Here is a 24,401-nt window from a genome sequence, read left to right as displayed (position 1 = left end):
GTGTGAAAACTGCACCTGCGCCAACTGATGAAGCATCCACTTTCAAAATAAATGGCTTGCCTGGATCTGGTCTTGTCAACACAGGAGCAGAAGCGAAGGCGGATTTTAACTGTTTGAAAGCTTCTTCGGCCTTAGCAGTTTTCTTGGTAAGAGAGACGATGAGGCAACCAAGGTGGGGTAGTGTGGAATAAATTGCTAATAATAATTGGCAAAGCCGAGGAAGCGCTGACTTGCTTTCAAGCCAGAAGGTTGAGGCCAATCCAGTACAGTGGACAACTTGTTAGGATCAGTTTGTAGATCTTGACTTGTAACAATATACCCCAGAAACGGAAGGCTGGTCTTTTCAAAAGTACACTTTTCAAGTTTTGCATAGAGATGATTGTTTTGGAGGCGCTGTAAAACTTGGCAGAGGTGAAAAGGATAAGTGTGGAGATTGGGCGAGTAGATGTCATCCAAATAGACAACAACACAGGAGTATAGGAGGTCACGAAAAAATTCCTTGACAAACTCCTGGAAGACTGCTGGAGCATTACAGAGTCCGAATGGCATCACCAGATACTCGAAATGTCCGTCACGAGTATTAAACGCAGTCTTCCACTCGTCCCCTTCTCGTATACGAATCAAATTATAGGCCCCACGAAGGTCTAGTTTAGAGAAGATCCTGGCACCCCGCAGACGATCAAATAATTGAGAGATTAACCCCTTAAGGTTGCAGGGTTTTTCCGTTTTTGCATTTTCATTTTTTCCTCATCACCTTCTTAAAATCATAACGCTTTCAATTTTTCACATAAAATTACATATGATGGTTTATTTTTTGCGCCATCAATTCTACTTTGCAGGGAAATTAGTCATTTTACCCAAAAATCCACGGCGAAACGTAAAAAAAAAATTAATTGTGCGACAAAACTGAAGAAAAAATGTCATTTTGTAACTTTTGGGGGCTTCCGTTTCTACGCAGTGCATTTTTCGGTGAAAATAACACATTATCTTTATTCTGTAGGTCCATACGGTTAAAATGATATACTTCTTATATAGGTTGGATATTGTCGTACTTCGGAAAAAAATCATAACTACATGCAGGAATATGTATATGTTAAAAATTCTCATCTTCCAACCCCTATAACTTTTTAATTTTTCTGCATATGGGGCGGTATGAGGGCTCATTTTTTTGTGCCATATTCTGAAGTTTTTATTGGTACCATTTTTGTATTGATCAGCCTTTTTGATCGCTCTTTATTCATTTTTTCATGGTATAAAATGTGACCAAAAATACTCTATTTTGGAGTTGGGAAATTTTTTGTGTGTACGTCATTGACCGTGCGATTTAATTAACAATATATTTTTATAGTTCGAAAATTTTCGCATGCGGCGATACCACATATGTTTATTTTTATTTTTATTTACACAGTTTTTTATTTATGGGAAAAGGGGGTTGATTACAACTTTTATTAGGGAAGGGGTTAAATGACCTTTGTTAACTTTTTTTTTTTGCGGAGCTATACCAATGAACACACTGATCTCTTATGCTGATCCCTGCAAAGCCATAGCTTTGCATGGATCAGCGAGATAGGGGCTCGATTGCTCAAGCCTGTAGCTCAGGCTTGGAGCAATCAAACCCAGATCGGACGTGACAGAGCAAGGTAAGGGGGTCTCCGCTCGAGTCCTAGCTGATCGGGACATGGCGGTTTTATCGCCATGTCCCGATCAGCCCGACTGAGCTGACGGGAAGCGTTTACTTTCACTTGTGGCGGTTAACTTTGATCGCCACGTCTGAAGGGTTAATAGCGCAGGGCACAACAATTGGTGCCGCGCGCTGTTAGCCCAGGGTCCCGGCTCTGAATAGCAGACGGGACTGACCCGGTGTAATGCGGGGTCACGGTGTGACCCCGTTTTAAACACCGGGACCGGTACGCCCTACGTCCTTAACAGATTAAAGGAAGGGGGTAGTGGCAATTTATTGTAATTTTATTCAAGCCTCGGTAGTCGATGCAAGGTCGCAAAGACCCATCTTTCTTTTCCACGTAGAAAAGGCTCCAGCAGGGGAAGAGGACTTTCTGACAAATCTCTTATGAAGATTCTCCTGGATGTAATTAGACACAGCCTGAGTTTCAGGGACCGACAAAGGGTAAATTCTGCCCCGGGGAGGTGTGGAGCTGAGCAGTAAATCAATAGGACAGTCATAGGGAAAATGTGGTGTTAGGACTTCAGCTTGTTTTTTACTGAAGACATCAGCAAAGTCCTGAAGGAACAAAGGCAAACCTGCTGGAGACAAGAAGATGATTCCAACTTAGCCAAATGCAATGCGGTCCAAATGCAATGCTGTCCCCAACGAAGAATTTCTCCAGTTGTCCAATCCCACTGTGGGGCATGGCGTTACAACCACTGAAGGCCAAGCAGGAGAGGAGAAGTACAATGAGGGAGTACATAAAAAGTCAAGTTCTCTTCTTATACAAGGCTCCGACCTGCATAGACAACCGTTCAGTGCGGTATAGCACAGTACAGTACAGTCTTTCTCCATTGACTGTACAAGGGCTATAACAGGCGAGATACAGGAAGATGATACCTATGTACTAGGGAGGCATCAATAAAATTTCCTGCGGAACCAGAGTCCAAGAAGGCAAGAACAGAGACAATCTCTTTGGAGGGTAGAAAAAGCTGGACTGTCAAATTTAAGCATGGAGAGGGGGGATTCACACCTAGCGTTTCCCTGTGGCTGTGGACATAGAGGACAATCTTTTAGGAATTTATCCGCACTGGCGCAGTAAAGGCATATATTCTGAGTTTGTCGGCGAGTTCTTTCCTGCAGGGTCAGGCGAGACCGATCCGACTGCATAGCCTCCACTGCGGAAGGCAACGTAAAAGATTGTGGTGGTTGCTGGAAGACAGGTGCCAGACGAGGAAAGCACCGAGGTTGTGCAGATTCCTTTTCTTGGCGAAGTTCCTCACGTCACTCAGAGAAACAAATATCAATCCGGGATGCCAAGTGTATAAGTTCATTCAAGTTAGATGGCAATTCCCGGGCCGCAAGGGCATCTTTGATATAACAAGATAGTCCTCTATTGGTGCAAAGAGCTTCATTGTTCCATGACAACTCCGATGCCAGGGTACGAAACTGAATGGCATACTCACCCACAGAAGAGTTGCCCTGCGAAAGACTCAGCAATGCCATCTCAGCGGAGGAGGTTTGGGCTGGTTCCTCAAAGACACCCCCAAATTCCATCAGGAAAGCCTGGAGATTGGGAACTCAGTGATGCTCTCACAACCAAAGTGAAGTTGCCCAGGCCAAAGCCCTTCCAGTTAAGAGACTGATAACGAAGGCCACCTTTGCTTGTTCCGTAGGGAACTGTAATGCCATGAGTTCAATGTGCATGGAGCACTGCATCATGAAACCACGACAGGACTTGGGATCCATTCTCAGGAAGAGCCAAGCAGAGTTTTGTTCCGGAGGAGGCTGTGGTTGTGGTGGTTGCTGCTGAGCAGTTAGCAACTGCTGCATCATGGCGGATAACTGGCTCAACTGCTGGGCCTGCTGGGCCAACTGCTGTGACTGGAGCACCACGATAGAAGTGAGATCTGGATTATCTGGCAGAGGAACCCCAGTGGGATCCATGGCCGGATCTTGCTGTTACGGAGCTGGATGTGGATCCTCTAACCTGTGTTGTTGATGACTCAGACCGTATCAGGGAGCGGAGTCTAATGTGCCGCTGGTCTTCACCAGAGCCCGCTGCAAGGCAGGATGGGCTTGCTGCGGCAGGCGACACCCAGGTCGCTACCCCCGACACTGCTCGACCACACAGGTAGCTGGGCAAGGTGAGGTACTGAAGGATAAGGCAGTAGCATTGTCAAACGTAGCAGAAGGTCAAGGCAGGCGGCAAAGGTGCGAAGTCAAATAACGTAGTGGGAAGGTCTGGATACACTGGTAAGGCAAACAGGCAATATGGAACGCTTAATCTCAGGCTAGGGGCACTGAAGATCCGGCAGGGAAGTGTGGGAGGTGCAGAGACTTTATAATGTAGTGGCAGGTGCAACAACTTATAATGGGCGCACTGGCCCTTTAAATTTCAGAGCTCCAGCGCGCGCGTACCCTGTGAGACGGGGACACGTGTGTTGGAGCTGAGACACAGAGGAGGAGGCGGCAGCAGAGAGTGTTGAGTGACAAGCTGGGATTCGCATGCGGGTGCGTCCCGCAATACGAGTCCCAGCCCCGCCGGCAGATGGGGACACAGGGACATTGCGCTCACGGCCAGAGCTTGCGACTGGAGTACATAGTGTAACAGATTAAGCCACTATATGGTCTCCTCATGCTTCCACCTCCTCCAGGCTGTGTCATTCAGCCACTTTATGGTCTCCTTATGCTTCCTTCACCTACAGGCTGTGTCATACAGCCACTATATGGTCTCCTCATGCTGCCCCCACCTCCACGCTGTGTCATTCAGCCACTATATGGTCTCCTCTTGCTGCCGCCAACTCCAGGCTGTGTCATTCAGCCACTATATGGTCTCCTCTTGCTGTCGCTGTAACGCCAAGCGCTTACGGCGTGTGTCCCCAGGCAGCGCTCCGGCGTCTCAGCAAGTGCGCCCCCGCTCTCTTGGGCCCGGGATTCTTAGATCTAAAGGGCCAGTGCACCGGTGATTGGTGCCTGGTCCAATGTGGTTAATTAAGGGTTAAGGTTTGTGAGAGACAGTGCTGCTTGGAGTTAATTAGGCCTCACCTGTGCACTGCCTATAAGTACTATCTCCTCCCACAGCCTCCTGCCGGATCTTTGTTTGCCTTGTGCCTGAGAGAAAGCGTTCTTTATTCCTGTGTTACCCTGCCTGTTGCCAAACCCGTTGCTACTGACTACCGCCTGTGAACCGTTGCAGCCTGCCCTGACCATTTGCTTCGTCCGACTACGCTTTTGCCTGATCCTCTTGTACCTTGCCTTATCTCAGCAGCCAGAGAGGTTGAGTCGCTACTGGGAGGAATGACCTGGGGGTTACCTGCCGCAGCAAGTCCATCCCACTTTGAGGCGGCCTCTGGTGAAAACCAGTAACTCCTTAGACTCAGTTCCCCTGGTACGGCCCACGTCATCACCTCTCTGGCACATCGAATCCACCACCAGCGTCCGCTACCTGCTACCAGCCCAGATCCTGACAGTAAGATCCGGCCATGGATCCCGCTGAGGTGCCTTTGCCAAGTGTCGCTGACCTTACCACCATTGTGGCCAAGCAAACTCAGCAGATTGCACAGCAAGGTCAACTGCTGAACCAGATGTCCGCCGTTTCCAGCTCCAGATACCGCCTGTCCATGCCGGACAAATTTGATGGAGACTCCAAGCAGTGCCATGGGTTCCTGTCACAGTGTTCTCTTCACTTGGAGATGAAAACGCGTGCACCTAGTAAACGTGGGAGAGGCATTACTAGGTGTGAACATTACCTCTCCACGCCTCACCGTATCCGTGCGGATCTCCGCTCCTGCCAAGACATCTTTCACTGCCGTAGCCTTTCTGGATTCCGGCTCTGCCGGCAACTTCATTGACGCTTCACTTATTCACAAGTACAGCATCCCAGTAGTTCGTCTTCACAAGTCGTTCTGTATCTCCACTGTCAACGGAGAGAGACTTGATGGTACCGTGCAATTCCGTACTGAGCCACTCCAGATGGATATTGGGCTTCTTCATTCTGAGAAGTTGGAGCTCTTCGTACTTCCCCACTGCACCTCTGAACTACTTCTAGGACTACCCTGGCTCCAGCGCCATTGTCCCATTCTGGATTGGACCTCTGGAGAGGTTCGAAGTTGGGGTTCTTATTGTTTCGTCAGATGCCTCAAGCCGTTCCTTGCCAAGTCTGCTCCAGCTGTTTCTCCTCCTCCAGGTCTACCTGAACCATATGTCGACTTTGCGGACGTATTTTGTAAGAAACAAGCCGAGGTCTTGCCTCCACACAGGCTGTATGATTGCCCAATTGACTTGCTGCCTGGTACCACACCACTAGGGGAAGGATCTACCCTCTTTCTCCTCCAGAGACTTGCTCCATGTCTGAATACATACAGGAGAATTTGCAGAGAGGGTTCATCAGGAAGTCTTCCTTACCTGCAGGTTTCTTCTTTGTTTCTAAAAAAGATGGTACTCTGCGTCCGTGCATCGACTATCGTGGACTCAACAGCATCACCATCAAAAACCGTTACCCTCTTCCCCTGATTTCAGAACTCTTCGATCGCCTATGTGGCGCCAAGTTTGTCACTAAACTGGATTTGAGAGGGGCCTATAATCTTATCCGGATTCGAGAGGGTGACTAGTGAAAGACTGCCTTCAATACCCGTGACGGGCATTTTGAGTATCTAGTAATGCCCTTCGGACTCTGCAATGCACCTGCCGTCTTTCAAGAGTTCGTCAATGACATTTTCAGAGACCTGCTCTACACGTGTGTGGTGGTTTATTTGTATGATATCCTTATATTCTCCACCAATCTGGAACAACACCCTGCGCATGTTCGCCAAGTGCTTTCCCGTCTGAGGGAAAATCACCTTTATGCCAAATTTGAGAAGTGTGTATTTGATCAAACCAGTCTGCCCTTCCTGGGGTACATCATTACCGCTAAAGGTCTTCAAATGGATCCTGCTAAACTCTCAGCAGTTCTGGACTGGCCTCGTCCTACCGGTCTATGGGCCATACAGAGATTCTTGGGTTTCGCCAATTACTATAGACAATTTATCCCTCACTACTCTACTCTTGTGGTACCCATCGTGGCTTTGACTAAAAAGGGGGCTAATCCTAAATCCTGGCCTCCTCAGGCCGAAGAGTCCTTTCGCTCTCTCAAGTCAACCTTTGCCTCCGCTCCGCTCCTTACCAGGCCCGATCCATCTAAGCCCTTCTTCCTGGAGGTAGACGCATCCTCTGTGGGTGCTGGAGCCGTGCACACTCAAAAGACCCCGAAGGGTAAATTTGTTTCCTGTGGCTTCTTTTCCAAGACTTTCTCCCCGGCGGAGAGAAATTATTCCATCAGCGACAGGGAACTTCTGGCCATAAAACTGGCTCTAGAGGAGTGGAGGCATCTTCTAGAAGGGTCTGCGCACCCAGTGATCATTTACACTGACCACAAGAATCTTTCTTACCTCCAAACTGCACAGAGACTCAATCCGCGCCAAGCCTGTTGGTCATTATTCTTTGCCCGCTTTAACTACTTGATTCATTTCAGACCTGCAAGCAAGAACGTCCGTGCAGATGCTCTTTCCCGTTCCTCTGATGCCGCTGGGGTTGAAGTCACTCCACAACATATCATTCCACCAGAACGCCTGGTTACCGTGGCTCCTGCAGATCTGCGTAGTCTTCCTCCCGGGAAGACTTATGTCTTCCCCCGTCTCCGTTTGAAAGTGCTTAAATGGGAACATTCTTCCTTGGTTACTGGCCATCCAGGAGTCCGTAAAACTTCTCAGCTGATCTCCAGAAGATACTTGGAAGATACTTCTCCAAGGAAGGAGAAAGATGTGGCTGACTTCGTCCAGGCTTGCTCAGTCTGTGCTCGAGACAAGACCCCACGCCAAAAGCCTGCAGGGTTGCTTCAACCTCTCCCAGTTCCAGAGTCTCCGTGGTCCCATATCGCCATGGATTTTATTACTGACCTGCCTCCATCCCACGGCAAGACCGTAATCTGGGTGGTTGAGGACCGCTTCTCTAAAATGGTGCATTTTGTTCCATTACAGTCTCTACCTTCTGCACCCCTGTTGGCTAAGCAATACTTGTGCCATATCTTCCGCTTGCATGGACTCCCTTCTCATATTGTGTCCGATAGAGGGGTACAATTAGTTTCCAAATTCTGGAGAGCCCTCTGCGGACAACTAAGAATCAAATTGGACTTCTCTTCGTCATACCACCCTCAATCCAACGGACAAGTGGAACGTGTGAACCAAATCCTGGGACACTATCTCCGTCACTTTGTCTCCTCTCGTCATGACGACTGGGTCGACCTTCTTCCGTGGGCAGAATTCTCGTATAATCATAAGGAATCATCTTCTTCCAATAAATCTCCTTTCTATGTGGTCTACGGGCGTCACCCCTTGCCACCCTTGCCTTTGTCTTCCTCTTCCGGAGTGCCTGCGGTAGATGAGCTTGTCCAGGACTTTTCCACCATCTGGCACGAGTCGCATCTTTCTCTTCTACAGGCCTCCTCCTGCATGAAGACCCAGGCGGATAAGAGGCGTCGGGGTCCAACAGTTTTCGCCCCCGGGGACAGAGTGTGGCTCTCCTCTAAGTATATTCGCTTCAGAGTCCCTAGCTATAAATTGGGACCTTGCTTTTTGGGACCTTTCAAGATCAAGAAGAGGATTAATCCGGTTTGTTACCAGCTCCATCTTCCCTCCTCCCTGAGGATACCAAACAGCTTCCATGTCTCCCTTCTCAAGCCGGCGGTCTTTAATCGCTTCTCCCCCAGGGATGTCATCCCTACCCCAGTATCTGGCACCTCTGACATTTTCTCCGTCAAGGAGATTTTGGCGACCAAAGTGGTCAGGGGGAGAAGGTTTTTTTTTGGTCGACTGGGAGGGCTGTCCTGAGGAGAGATCTTGGGAGCCGGAGGAGAACATCTTGGACTGCAGCCTCATCCTCAGGTTCCTAGGTACCAAGAAGAGGGGGAGACCAAAGGGGGGGGGTACTGTAACGCCAATTGCTCCAGTCCCCGCTCCTGGACCGGAGCGCTTAAGGCGTGTGTCTCCAGGCAGCGCTCCGGCGTATCAGCGTGTGCGCCCCGCTCTCTTGGGCCCGGGATTCTTAGATCTAAAGGGCCAGTGCACCGGTGATTGGTGCCTGGTCCAATGTGGTTAATTAAGGGTTAAGGTTTGTGAGAGGCAGTGCTGCTTGGACTTAATTAGGCCTCACCTGTGCACTGCCTATAAGTACGATCTCCTCCCACAGCCTCCTGCCAGATCTTTGTTGCCTTGTGCCTGAGAGAAAGCGTTCTTTGTTCCTGTGTTACCCTGCCTGTTGCCAAACCCGTTGCTACTGACTACCGCCTGTGAACCGCTGCTGCCTGCCCTGACCATTTGCTTCGTCCGACTACGCCTTTGCCTGATCCTCTTGTACCTTGCCTTATCTCAGCAGCCAGAGAGGTTGAGTCGCTACTGGGAGGAATGACCTGGGGGTTACCTGCCGCAGCAAGTCCATCCCGCTTTGCGGCGGGCTCTGGGGAAAACCAGTAACTCCTTAGACTCCGTCCCCCTGGTACTGCCCACATCATCACCTCTCTGGCACAGCGAATCCACCACCAGCCTCCGCTACTTGCTACTAGCCCAGATCCTGACAGTCGCCAACTCCAGGCTGTGTCATTTTGCCAGATTATGGTCTCTTCATGCTGCTGCCACCTCCAGGCTGTGTCACTGTGCCGCCATGTGGTCTCCTCATGCTGCTGGCACATTAAATAAAACTTTTTAGGTTCATCTATTTGAAATTTTCAATTTAAATGTTAAAAAATATCTTTAGTCTTTTCAATTGTGAGGCCCTATGGTCTCGTCAGCCTGTTGCCAACTCCAAGCTGTGTCATTCAGCCACTATTTGGTCTCCTTTTGCTGCTGCCAATTCCAGGCTGTGTCATTCTGCTAGATTATGGTCTCTTCATGCTGCTGCCACCTCCAGGCTTTGTCACTGTGCCACTATGTGGTCTAATCATGCTGCTGGAACATTAAATAAAACTTTTTAGGTTTATCTATTTGAAATCTTTAATTTAAATGTTAAAAAATATCTTTAGTCTTAATTGTGAGGCCCTATGGTCTCGTCAGGCTGTCGCTACCTCCAGGCTGTGTCATTCTGCCGCAATTTGGTCTCCTCATATTGATGCCACCTCCAGGCTCAGTCAATGTGCTGCTCTGCGACAGTGATTCTAATAGTGACGTTTGTAATCTGCATGTCATACTGAATAACAGTATTATTTCACTAACATGGCACACTAGCTATGAGTGTTATGACAAGCCAAAGTGTTCTACACCACTAATGAGGCTCTCTGTAGCCCAGAAATAGCTGTTTTAATAGTGATTTGCCGCAAATAAATTCAGACTGAACCAAATTTTTGGGGAAAGTACTGCGAATCGGCCGAATCGAATTTTTCAAAAATTCACTCATCTCTAATTTTCACGTCCAACTTTAACGCAAAGCCGTCAAAGGCTCATTATACCCATTATTACATTCCTTGAGGAGTGTAGTGTCTTAACCCCTTAAGGACTCAGCCCATTTTGGCCTTACAATTTTGGACTCAGACAATTAAATTTTTACGTTTTTATTTTTTCCTCCTCGCCTTCTAAAAATCATAACTCTTTAATATTTTCATCCACAGACTAGTATGAGGGCTTGTTTTTTGCGCGACCAGTTGTCCTTTGTAATGACATGACTCATTATATCATAAAATGTATGGCGCCACCAAAAAACACTATTTTTGTGGGGAAATTAAAACGAAAAACGCAATTTTGCTAATTTTGGAAGGTTTCGTTTTCACGCCGTACAATGTATGGTAAAAATGACGTGTGTTCTTTATTTTGAGGGTCAATATGATTAAAATGATACCCATTATTACATACTTTTCTATTATTGTTGCGCTTAAAAAAAATCACAAACTTTTTAACCAAATTAGTACGTTTATAATCCCTTTATTTTGATGACCTCTAACTTTTTTATTTTTCCGTATAAGCGGCGGAATGGGGGCTCATTTTTTGCACCATGATCTGTACTTTTTTTTGATACCACGTTTGCATATAAAAAACTTTTAATACATTTTTTATAATTTTTTTTTAAATAAAATGTATTAAAAAAGTAGCAATTTTGGACTTTTTTTTCGTTCACGCCGTTCACTGTACGGGATCATTAACATTTTATTTTAATAGTTCGGACATTTACGCACGCGGCGATACCAAATATGTCTATTAAATTTATTTTTTACGCTTTTTGGTGGTAAAATAGGAAAAAACGGACGTTTTACTTTTTTATTGGGGGAGGGGATTTTTCACTTTTTTTTTACTTTAACTTTTACATTTTTAAAAAAAAATTTTTGCACTTGAATAGTCCCCATAGGGGACTATTCATAGCAATACCATGATTGCTAATAGTGATCTGTTCTATGTATAGGACATAGAACAGATCAGTGCTATCGGTCATCTTCTGTTCTGGTCTGCTCGATCTCAGACCAGAGCAGGAGACGCCGGGAGCCGGATGGAGGAAGGTGAGGGGACCTCCGTGCGGCGTTCTGAATGATCGGATCCCCGCAGCAGCGCTGCGGGCGATCCGATCATTCATTGAAATCGCGTACTGCCGCAGATGCCGGGATCTGTATTGATCCCGGCATCTGAGGGGTTAATGGCGGACGCCCGCGAGATCGTGGGCATCGGCCATTGCCGGCGGGTCCCTGGCTGTGATCAGCAGCCGGGATCAGCCGTGCATGACACGGGCATCGCTCCGATGCCCGCGGTTATGCACAGGACGTAAATGTACGTCCTGGTGCGTTAAGTACCACCGCACGAGGACGTACATTTACGTCCTGCGTCCTTAAGGGGTTAAATAGTGTGCCATGTGGAGTTTTTATTTTTGGGTGTTCTGGCACCATGCGGGCTTCCTAAATGCAAACCCAAAAACCATGACAGCAAAATTTGTTCTCCAAAATCCCACAGTTGTTCTTTCACTCTTGAGCCATGTGTCAACATATGTCAACATATGAGGTATCTCCATACTTAAGAGAAAATGGGTTTCAAATTTTGTGGGGCTTTTTCTCCTTATACCTCTGGGGCTACAAAAAAGGGGGCTACAAGATCATGTTAGTGTATAAAATGCAGATGCTGATTTTTCTACTCCAATTTGCTGCTATTCCTGTAAAACACCTAAAGGGTAAACAAACTTTCTGAATGTCATTTTGAATACTTTGAGGGGTGCAGTTTCTATAATGGGGTAATTTATGGGGTATTTCTCTCAGAAAAGCCCCCCAAATCCACTTCAAACTTAACTGGTCCCTGAAAAAATCTGATTTTTAATTTTTGTGAAAATGTAGAAAATTGCTGCTATACTTTGAAGCCCTCTGATGTCTTGAAAAAGTAAAAAAAAAGTCAACTTTATGATGCCAACATAAAGCAGACATGTTGCATATGTGAATCAATATACTATTTATTTGGCATGTCCATGTTCCTTATAAACAGAGAGTTTCAAAGTTAGAAAAATGCTAAATTTTCATGAAATTTTTGCATTTTTAACCAAGAAATTATGCAAGTATCGATGATAATTTACTATAATGTTAAAGTATAATATGTCACAAAGAAAAAAGTGATAAGAAAAAATGATAAGTAAAAGCATCCCAGAGTTATTAATGCATAAAGTGACAGTGAACAGATTTGCAAAAAAGAGTCCTTAACCCCTTAAGGACCGGGGTTTTTTCCGTTTTTGCATTTTCGTTTTTTGCTCCTTGCCTTTAAAAAATCATAACTCTTTAAATTTTGCATCTAAAAATCCATATGATTGCTTATTTTTTGCGCCACCAATTCTACTTTGTAATGACATCAGTCATTTTGCCCAAAAATCTATGGTGAAACGGAAAAAAAAATCATTGTGCGACAAAATTGAAAAAAAACGCTGTTTTGTAAATTTTTGGAGCTTCCGTTTCTACGTAGTACATTTTTCGGAAAAAATTACACCTTATCTTTATTCTGTAGGTCCATACGATTAAAATGATACCCTACTTATATAGGTTTGATTTTGTCGTACTTCTGGAAAAAATCATAACTACATGCAGGAAAATTAATACGTTTAAAATTCTCATCTTCTGACCCCTATAACTTTTTTATTTTTCCGTGTATGGGGCGGCATTGATAGGACTTATTGATCGCTTTTTATTCATTTTTAAATGATATAAAAAGTGACCAAAAATGCACTACTTTGGAATTTTTTTGCACGTACGCCATTGACCGAGCGGTTTAATTAATGATATATTTTTATAATTCGGACATTTCCGCACGCGGTGATACCATATATGTTTATTTTTATTTACACTGTGTTTTTTTTTTTTATGGGAAAAGCGGTGATTCAAGCTTTTAATAGGGGAGGGGTTAAATGATATTCATTCACTTTTTTTTTTTCACTTTTGTTTTGCAGTGTTATAGCTCCCATAGGGACCTATAACACTGCACACACTGATCTTTATCATTGATCACTGGTTTCTCATAGGAAACCAGTGATCGATGATTCTGCCGCTTGACTGCTCATGCCTGGATCTCAGGCACTGAGCAGTCATTCGGCGATCGGACAGCACTTTTTACTTTCGCTTTTAGCCGCGCGGCTCAGCTCTGAGCGTGTGGCTAAAGGGTTAATAGTGCGCGGCGCCGCGATAGGCGCTGCGCGCTATTAGCGGCGGGTCCCGGCTCCACTATGACGCCGGGCCCCGCCGTGATATGATGCGGGGTTACTGTGTAACCCCGTGTTATATCACGGGAGCAGGACCAAGGACGTACCGGTACGTCCTTGGTCCTTAAGGGGTTAAAGGGGTATGCTCCTGCTGACACCTCTGTCCATGTCAGGAACTGTCCAGAGCAGGATAGGTTTGCTATGAGGATTTGATCCTGCTCTGGATAGTTCCTGACATGTTCAGGGGTGTCAGCAGAGAGCACTTTGGTAAGACAGAAAAAACGGCGTACGGCAGCTGATAAGTACTAAAAGGATTAAGATTTTTCAAATAGAAGTCATTTACAAATCTGTTTAACTTTCTGGCACCAGTTTATTTAATAAAAATTGTTTTCCAGCGGAGTACCCCTTTAACACCTTAAGGACTCAGCCCTTTTTCACCTTAAGGACTTAATTCTGACCACTGTCACTTAATGCATTAATAACTCTGGGATGCATTCACCGTTTATTCTGATTCCGAGATAGTTTTTTCGTGAAACATTCTACTTTAACATAGTGGTAAACTTTCGGCGTTACTTGCATCCTTTCTTGGTGAAAAATCTCCCAATTTAATGAAAATTTAGAAAATTTAGCATTTTTCTAATGTGGAAACTCTCTGCTTGTAAGGAAAATGGATATTGCAAATACATTTTATATTGATTCATAAACACAATATGTCTACTTTATGTAGGCATCAGAAAGTTGACATGTTTTTACATTTTGAAGATGTTAGAGGGCTTAAAAGTAGGGATCGACCGATATCGATTTTTTTTAGGGCCGATACCGATAATCTGTGGCCATTCATGCCGATAGCCGATAACTTATACCTATATTCTGGTATAAGTTATCAGTTATTCCCCCCCCCCCCCCCCCCGGCCCAGAAGAAGCGGTTGCAGATCATTGATTTAAAGCGGGCGCTTTAAATCAATGAACTGCAGCAGCTTTTGCGGGGCCAGAGACCACCGCCGCCACCCGCTTCTCTCCCCCTGCCGCTCCTTGGTCCAACCACTGCCTCTGCCCCATTGCCTCCCCCATTCCTGGTTTTATGATTACCTATTCCCAGGGCCTGGGGTCCGCGCTACTTCTGGCTCCGGCGGCATCCTGAGCTGTCACTGTACGCACTGACGGTGATGTTGCATTGAGGACGTCGCTCGTCATTGCGCAGCGTACAGCACAACTCAGGACGCCGCAGGAGCCAGAAGTAGCATGGACCCTGGGCCCCGGTAACAGGTAATTATAAAACCGGGGATGGAGGAGGCAATGGAGCAGCGGCGGTCTCTGACTGGGGTGGTGTGGTGCTGTGGGGGAGCAGTGCAGTGTGGTGCGGTATGGTGGGGGTGCGGGGCGGTGCGGTGGGGGGGCGGAGCATTATTGGATTATCGGCAAGGTAATTGCCGATACCGTCCAAAATCGTGAATATCGGCCGATAGTATTGGCCAAACTGATAATTGGTCGATCCCTACCGCAATTTTAAAAATGTTCACAAAAAATTCTAAATCAGAATTTTTCAGGGACCAGTGAAGTTTGAAGTGGATTTGAGAGGCCTTTCTGTGAGAAATACCCCATAAATGACCCCATTATAGAAACTACACCCCTAAAAGTATTCAAAATTACATTCAGAAAGTTTGTTAACCCTTTAGGTATTTCACAAGAATAGCAGCAAAGTGGAGGAGAAAAATCCAAAATTGCATTATTTACACTTACGTGTTCTTGTAGCCCCATTTTTTTTATTTTTAAAAGTGGTATTAGGTGAAAAAGCCCCCCCAAAATTTGTAGCCCAATTTCTCTAGAGTATGGAAATACCTCAAATGTTGACATAAAGTGCTCTGCAAGCTCACAACATGGCTCAAGAGGGAAAGATCAACTGTGGGATTTTTTAAAACAAATTTTGCTGTCATGTTTTTTGGGGGCCATGTTGCATTTAGGAAGCCCCCATGGTGCCAGAACAGCAAAATAACCCCCACATGGCATACTATGTGTGAAACTACACCCCCTCAAGGAACTTAACAAAAGGAATAGTGAACCTTAACACCTCACAGGTGTTTGACGACTTTGCGTTGAAGTTGGACGTGAAAATGAAAAATTTTATTTTTAACACTAAAATGATGGTGTTACCCCAATTTTTTTCTTTTTCACAAGGGTAATAGGTGAAAATGGACCACAAAATTTGAAGCGCAATTTCTCCCGATTAAGAAAACGCCCCATATGTGGACGTTAAGTGCTCTGCTGGCGCACTACAATTCTCAGAAGAGAAGGAGCAAAATTTTGCTTTTTGAAAGAGAATTTTGCTGAAATGGTTTTTGGGGGGCATGTTGCATTTAGAAAGTCCCCAGGGTGCCAGAATAGCAAAAAAAAAAAACACATGGCATACTATTTTCGAAACTTCACCCCTAAGGAAAAGTAACAAGAGGTATAGTGAACCTTAAAACCTCACAGGTGTTTGACGACTTTGCGTTGAAGTTGGACGTAAAAATGGAAAATTAGATTTTTAACACTAAAATGTTGGTGTTACCCCAAATTTTTCTTTTTACCAAGGGGTAATAGGTGAAAATGGACCCCATAATTTTAAGCTCAATTTCTCCCAATTAAGAAAATGCCCCATATGTGGATGTTAAGTACTCTGCTGGCGCACTACAGGTCTCAGAACAAAAGGAGCGCCATTGGTCTTTTGGAGACAGAATTTTGCTGAAATTGAAGTCGGGGGCCATGTGCATTTTCAAACCTCCTATGATGCCAGAACAGCAGAAACCCCCAAATGTGACACCATTTTTTAAACTAGACCCCTCCAGGAATGTAACAAGGGTTACAGTGAATACTTACACCGCACAGGTTTTTTGAACAGTGGTTCATAAAAGTGAAAATTTTTATTTTTAACACTAAAATGATGGTCTTACTCAAATTTTTTCATTTTCACATGGTGTAATACTAGAAATGGACCCCAAAATTTGAAGGACAATTTCTCCCGATTAATAAAATGCCCCATATGTGGATGTTAATTGCTCTGCTGGCGCACTACAGTTCTCAGAGCAGAAGGAGTGCCATTGGTCTTTTGGAGACAGAATTTTGCTGAAATTGAAGTCGGGGACCATGTGCATTTTCAAACCTCCCATGATGCCAGAACAGCAGAAACCCTCACATGTGTCACATGTGACACCATTTTGGAAACTAGACCCCTCCAGGAACGTAACAAGGGTTACAGTGAGTACTTACACCTCACAGGTTTTTTGAACAGTGGGCTGTAAAAGTAAAAAAAATTATTTTTAACACTAAAATTTTGGTATTAACCAAAATATTTTTAGTTTCACAAGTAGTAAGAGAAGACAAGCTCCACAAAATTTGTAGCCCAATTTCTCCAGAATAAAGATATACCCCATATATAGCGGTAAAGCACTATGCGGGTGCAAAACAGGGCTTAGGAGTGAGACAGCATCAATGAGATTTGAGGCCTAAAGTGGTGCTTTGCACTGCAATGGTTGAGGTTCTGACATAAAAAAAAAAACAGGCAAGTCACAATTTTGAAACTATACCCCTCAAGGAAGGTAACAAGGGGTACAGTGAATACCTCACAGTTTTTTTGAACAGTGGGCCATAAAATGAAAAATTAGATTTTTTTTACACTACAATGGTGGGGTTACTCAATTTTTTACATTTTCACAAGGGGTAATAAGAGAAATTGGGTTATAAAGTTTGGAAGGCTTTTTCCCCTGACTATGGAAATACATCCACATATTTGGTAACATGCTGGGAGGGCGCACAACAAGGCTCAGAGGCAGGGATCAAGTCCTGGGAAAAATAGTGTAGGAACCTACCCAAGATTTCCACTCAAGGGCTGATCCTGCAGGACTCCTGCTAATGAAAACAGTGTTCCTGCTATGAAAAAAGTGCAGGAACTCCCTTCCCATGCCTTCCTGCAGGACTTGAGTCCTGCTCAGAAGTCATAGAGGTCTGTTTGCTTTTGAGGCCTATGGCATATCAGTAGCTGACGGTTACATACATTCAGAGGAAAATACAAAAATGAAACACATGTGACACCATTACAGAAAGTACCCACCCTGAGGAATGGGTATAGGGCTAAAGGGGATATTTTGAATGCACGGGTGTTCCCTAAACTTTTTTTTCCAGGAATGCATGAAGGGAAGCTTTTGAAAATTGCAATTTTCTGGGAACAACTAACATGTGACTCCGAATTGTCGCTTTGAAATATGACAGAGCTCATGAGCGAGGACTCTTCACATTTGAGGCCTATGGTTCTTACGGACCTAACAGTTACATACATTCAGAGGAAAATACACCCACATGTGAGCCTATTACAAACAGTACACCCCCTAGGGAAGGTGTATAGGGGTGAAGTGGAGATTTGGAACAGACAATTTATTTTCCAGGAATGGATGAAGTGTACTAAGGGGGGGATGAAAATTGCAATTTTAATACTGATATGCCAATTCCCAGAAAAATGACCCAGAGCAGTGATTCCCAACCGCGGTGCCGCGGCACACTTGTGTGCCGTTTTGAACTGGCTGTTGCGCCGCGGTATTTTGCCGTGATTTTTTTTTTCTTTTTTTAAATATCCCGCCCGGCCTGCGCACTTATGACTGGCAGCGCAGAGGAGAAGGGAAGTCTGTGTGCGCACTGTGCACACAGTGTCCCTCTGCGTCCCTCGGCGTCCCCTGCGTCCCTCTGCGTCCCCTGCATCCTTCTGCATCCCCCTCCCCCCTGCGTCCCCGTCCCCCCTGCGTCCCTGTCCCCCTCTCCCTTGCGGTGCTGTGAGCCGAAAATGGTGCCCTGGGATGGAACAAGCTGCGTCTGCGCCGGACTCCCGTGCCGTGGAACTGCAAGCTGCGCGGGCTGGCTTGCTTAAGGTACCGTACCCTTTCCACCCCTCTGTTACCCCTTCTCAACCCTTCCAAACCCCCCCCCCACCACCGTCACCCAGGTCCCCCGTCTACCCGCCCGTCATCCATGTCCACCCCCCTGTCATCCATGTCCACCCCCCCTGTCATCCATATCCACCCCCCCTGTCATCCATGTCCACCCCCCCTGTCACCCATGTCCACCCCTCCTGTCGCCCATGTCCGCCTTGTTCACCTCCCTGTCACCCATGTCCACCCCCTGTCACACTTGTCCACCCCCCGTCACCCCTGTCCACCCCCCCTGTCAACCCTGTCCACCCCCCTGTCAACCCTGTCCACCCCCCGTCACCCCTGTCCACACCCATCTTCACCCTCCTGTCCCCCATGTTCCCCCTCCTGTCACCCATGTTCACCTCCTGTCACCCATGTCCACCCCCCTGTCACCCATGTCCACCCCCCCCGTCATCCATGTCTGCCTTGTCCACTCCCCTGTCACTCATGTTTACCCCCCGTCTACCCCCGTAGTCTACCCTGCCACCCATGTCCACCCTCCTGTTCACCCATCTGTCCCTTGTCACCCCAGCCCACCCCTCTCTGTCACTCCTGTCCCTCTTTTACCCCCTTGTCACCCTTGTCCACCCCTCTGACCCCCTGTCTCCCATGTCCACCCTCTTGTCATACATGTCCACCCCCCCTTCCAACCCTCTGTCACCCCTGTCACCCATGTCCACCCCCTATTCACCCCTCTGTCACCCCTGTCCACCCCTCTGTCACCCCCTATGCCCCCGTCACCCATGTTCACTCTTCTAAACCCATCTATCACCCTTGTATACCTCCCTACACCCCTCTGTACACTCCTCTACACCCATCTATCACCCATGTACACTCCTCTATACCCCTCTGTCACCCATGTACACCACTCTGTCAACCATGTACACTCCTCTATACCCCTCTGTCACCCATGTACACCCATCTGTCACCCATGTACACTCCTCTATACCCCTCTGTCACCCATGTACACCACTCTGTCACCCATGTACACTCCTCTATAACCCTCTGTCACCCATGTACACTCCTCTATACCCCTCTGTCACCCATGTACACTCCTCTACACCCATCTGTCACTCATGTACACTCCTCTACACCAATCTGTCACCCACGTACACTCCTCTACACCCATGTACACTCCTCTACACCCATCTGTCACCCATGAAAACTCCCCTACACCCCTCTGTCACCCATGTACACTCCTCTACACCCCTTTGTCACCCATGTACAGCCCTCTACACCCCTCTGTCACCCATGTACAGCCCTCTACACCCCTCTGTCACCCATGTACAGCCCTCTACACCCCTCTGTCACCCATGTACAGCCCTCTACACCCCTCTGTCACCCATGTACAGCCCTCTACACCCCTCTGTCACCCATGTACAGCCCTCTACACCCCTCTGTACACTCCTCTACACCCTTCTGTCACCCATGTACACTCCTCTACACCCCTTTGTCACCCATGTACGCTCCTCTACACCCTTCTGTCACCCATGTACACTCCTCTACACCCCTCTGTAACCCATGTACACTCCCCTACACCCCTCTGTACACTCCTCTACACCCCTCTGTCACCCATGTACACTCCTCTACGCCCCTCTGTCACCCATGTACACTCCTCAACACCTCTCTGTACACTCCTACACCCCTCTGTACACTCCTCTACACCCCTCTGTCACCCCTGTACACTCCTCTACACCCCTCTGTCACCCATGTACACTCCTCTACACCCCTCTGTCACCCATGTACACTCTTCTACACCCCCCTGTACTCTCCTCTACACCCCTTTGTCATCCATGTACACTCCTCTACACCCCTCTGTACACTCCTCTACACCCCTTTGTCACCCATGTACACTCCTCCACACCCCTCTGTCACCCATGTACACTCCTCTACACCCCTCTGTCACCCATGTACACTCCTCTTCACCCCTCTGTCACCCATGTACACTCCTCTACACCCCTCTGTACACTCCACTACACCCCTGTCACCCATGTACACTCCTCTACACCCCTCTGTCACACATGTTCACTCCTCTACACCTCTCTATACACTCCTACACCCCTCTGTACACTCCTCTACACCCCTTTGTCACCCATGTACACTCCTTCACACCCCTCTGTACATTCCTCTACACCCCATCTGTCACCCATTTACACTTGTGTACACTCCTCTACACCCCTCTGTCACCCATGTACACTCCTCTACACCTCTCTGTATACTCCTCTACACCCCTTTGTCACCCATGTACATTCCTCTACACCCCTCTGTAACCCAGGCAGAGTCTAATTGGTTTGTTTAACGGTGAAGAATTATGCGTGGAAGAAATCGTGATGATGGCCCGGTCCAGATGGAGAAGAGAAGGCAATGATGCAAATTAGAGAAGACGTCATTGGTGAGTTGCTGTATAAAGCAGCACTTTAAACTACATACCCACTGATAAATAGATATAGTGCATTGCTTTTTTGACCGTTTCCCCCGCCCCCCCCCCCCCTTTTTTTTTTTTGCTCGTAAACCTCGGTAGCGGTGCCCCGCGGAATTTTTTTTTCCCATGGTATGCCCCGACCTGGGAATGTGTTATGTGTGGCCATCCCTAACCTGATGATCGGGGCAAGTGTCACACTGAGTGGTGGTGTCCTTCCGATTCCGCCTCCTGTGACACACTCTGCATTTTTTCTGGGATTGTCCCTTCTTTCCAGTGTGGGGGACCTCACCTGGAAAGTGTTGGTCAGGGACGATCCGGGGCGCTGAAGTTCCAGAGGTGCTCTGACCCGCTCCTTGGCGGTCACCAAAGATGAGGGCCTTAAGAACTACCTCTTGAAACTGCAGGAATGTCCCTGTGTTTCCAGTGTACTGGGACAGTACAAAAGAGTTATACATGGCAACCTGTACCATGTAGACCGCAACTTTTTTGTACCATACCCATGTTTTCCGCATGGCATCATATGGCTTGAGGACTTGATCAACTCCCCCCATATACTGATTGTAGTCAAGAATGCAATCAGGCTTGAGGACTGGTCCCACGGTACCTCACACAGGGACAAGGGTGCTGCCGTTCCCATGAATTGTGGTGAGTATAAGGACATCCCTCTTGTCCTTATACCTGACCAGCAACAGGTTTTCATGGGAAAAGGCATGGTACTCACCGCGGAGGATAGGAGCGTGTAGGGGATGGGGCGGAAGGCCTCCTTGATTCTTCCGGACTGTCCCACAAGCAACCGTGGATCTAGCTGCAAGGGATATGAAGAGAGGGATACTAATATAAAAGTTATCCACGTAAAGGTGATAGCCTTTATCTACCAATGGGTGCAAAAGGCCCCAAATGATTTTCCCGCTAACACCCAGAGTGGGGGACATTCTGGGGGTTCAATACGGGAATAGGCCTCCCAAAATTTGGCCCCAAAGTGATTGATGACAGGCCTGATTTCATACAGGCAGTCATACGCGGGGGGGGGGGGGGGGGACATGCCGCATTATGAGCATAATGCAAACATTTCCGAATGGCCTCGAACCGGGGATGTGTCATGGCCATACCATTGAGTGGTGTCTGGTAGAGGACTTCCCCACTCCAGTATTGCCTGACACTGTTTTTTTTTTTCAACTAGACCCATATGCAGCATGAGGCCTCATTTCGGCCGTATTGTCAGAGTACCATCCATTGGGTCTAGCTAAAAATGAGCCCAGGTTTGCAGTGGCGAACTGTTGGGCGTAAAGGTTCGTCTGGTCAACTATCAGATTGACAAAGTCCTCACTGAAAAAAAACTGAAATAGTCCATTTCAGTGAACCCGACGATGTCAATCTTGATTCCTGAGTCACCAACAAACTCAGGAATCACAGGCTAGTGGTCTGCTGGCTGAGTCCAGACAAGTTCGCCGGTACGGGGCACCAGTGAACTTGGCTGGGGGCTTGACTAGTATGAGTGCCAGGGGGACTCATACTAGCATGGGGCACAGAGTCAGGAGTAGAGGAGGTTTGCGGCCTCGCTTGGCAGCATCTTTGACGCCTTTGTGGCTCATTATCAGAAGATGTTGAGGGGGACAAGGAAATAAGGAAGGTGGGGTCTTCCTTGTCCTCTGTGGCGCTTTCAGAGTCAGAGGCAAGTAAGGCTTATGCCTCCTGAGGGCCATTTCCCTACTCTAATGGGGGTGAGGTGTATTTATGTGGGGGGGAAAACTTTATTTGTGTATGCGCTGCATGTGGTATGGTGCGAGAATACCGCCCTAACCCAACCTAACCTAACTAACTAACCCGCCCTAAGAACAAAAATATAAAAATATTAAATAAAGCTAAACAAAAAAAAGAAAAATAAACGTAAAAAAAACTTCTAGCGCAAAAAAAAAGGGTTTACCTAATCAGTGGTGTGCACACTGATTAGCGCTTGGTGGCGGCAGGGGACGCAGAAGTCAGTGTGGGGGTCTGGCCACTCAGCCCAGAGCAGTGGCTGGTGGCACGTACAGACCCCCAGACAAAAAACAGAAGAATAAAATAAAATGCTTAACCCCGAAAAAATGCACCAGTCTGAGCCCAAAGAAAAAATACTGATCATTGATGAATCCCTGACAGCGGTGGGGCAGGCCACACACAGAGGTACGGACCTAAGGACACCTGCAGTTGGTACACTGAAAAAAAAAAGGTCTGTTCCCCAAAATAAGGCTGGGGCAGACCGCGGTGATCCTGGGTGCTATAGACCTGCGGACACCCAAAAAAAATTATATTTTTTTTAACCCCTAACTGTTCCTACCTAATATAATGCTTTCCCTGACTGCTTTCTGTGCCAAGGGGCCACAGAAAGGGGGCAAGGAGGCACTTTTTAAAAAACTTTTTTTTCTTCTGAGGAGGGAGATGGCAGCACAGGGCTCCGTCCTGCACACCAGATGTCTGTGAAATGGTGAGCAGAATAGAGCAGCGTGCTCCTGCACCCACCTCCCCATACTGCAGTGATTGGTGCAGTCACTGCGGCCGCATAATCACTGCTGTACTTGGGCGTGGCATCAGTGTCGCCCCCCAGTACTGTACGGATGATGATTGGTGCTTCATATTACATTACCGATCATCATCATTATCCGGGTCATTGGGTTACAAGTGACCCAGATGACGCGGAACCGCCGCAGTCCGCCAGTTAGTATTTACCAGTGATCTGCAGCGATCCCCCTCGGCACTCTGCCGGGATGCCTGCTGAATGATTTCAGCCAGCATCCGGCTGCAATCCCTGCTCGGCGAGCGGCGGGTAACGGAATCGCATCAAATTGCCACTCTGAATTGACTGGCAATTTGCGGAGATCGCCTATATGGGGGGACCTCAGAACCCCCCTGGGCGATATGCCAGGATGCCTGCTGAACAATATCAGCAGGCATCCCGGATCGTTCCCTGTCCGGCGAGCGGCAGGGGCCGGAAGAACACGGGACGTACCCATACGTCCTTAAGGGGTTAAGGTCAAAATGGGCCTTAAGGGGTTAAGTATGAAAAAGGTTATATTCATTCACCACAAAAATGCTATTTTTCAACAATGCATTGTAAAGACCCCTAGTGGGTTAAAAGTTTGCAGTATCATATGAGGGAGGAACTTTTCCAAATAAGCCTAGATGTTATTGTTAAACAAATGTTAAATGGGTAATCCACTTGAAAAAAAATTGTAATCAACTGATGCCAGAAAGTTAAACAAATTTGTAAATTACTTCTATTTAAAAATCTTAATCCTTCCAGTACTTATCAGCTGCTGCATGTTACAGAGGAAGTACTTTTTTTTTTATTACATTATTTCTCTCTGACCACAAGGGCTCTCTGCTGACACCTCTGTCCATGTCAGGAACTGTCCAGAGCCGGAAAGGTTTGCTATGGGAATTTAGGAAGGTGTCAGCAGAGAGCACTGTGGTCAGACAGAAAGGAAACTTCCTCTGCAGTATTCAGCAGCTGATAAGTACTGGAAGTATTGAGATTTTGAAATAGAAGTAATTTATACATTTGTTTAACTTTTTGGCACCAGTTGATTAAAAAATGTTTTTCCATTGGAGTACCCCTTTAATGCTCTGATGGGGTGACATACAGAGCCTCTTCCCTATGTCTAACCACCTGCTGTGGTTTTTGTATTGACTACAGCATCTAAGCATTGGGGTAACAATAAATTTG

Source organism: Hyla sarda, chromosome 5 (genome assembly GCF_029499605.1).
Source record: "Hyla sarda isolate aHylSar1 chromosome 5, aHylSar1.hap1, whole genome shotgun sequence".
Classification (NCBI taxonomy): domain Eukaryota; kingdom Metazoa; phylum Chordata; class Amphibia; order Anura; family Hylidae; genus Hyla; species Hyla sarda.
Note: the sequence above shows the minus strand (reverse complement) of the source record.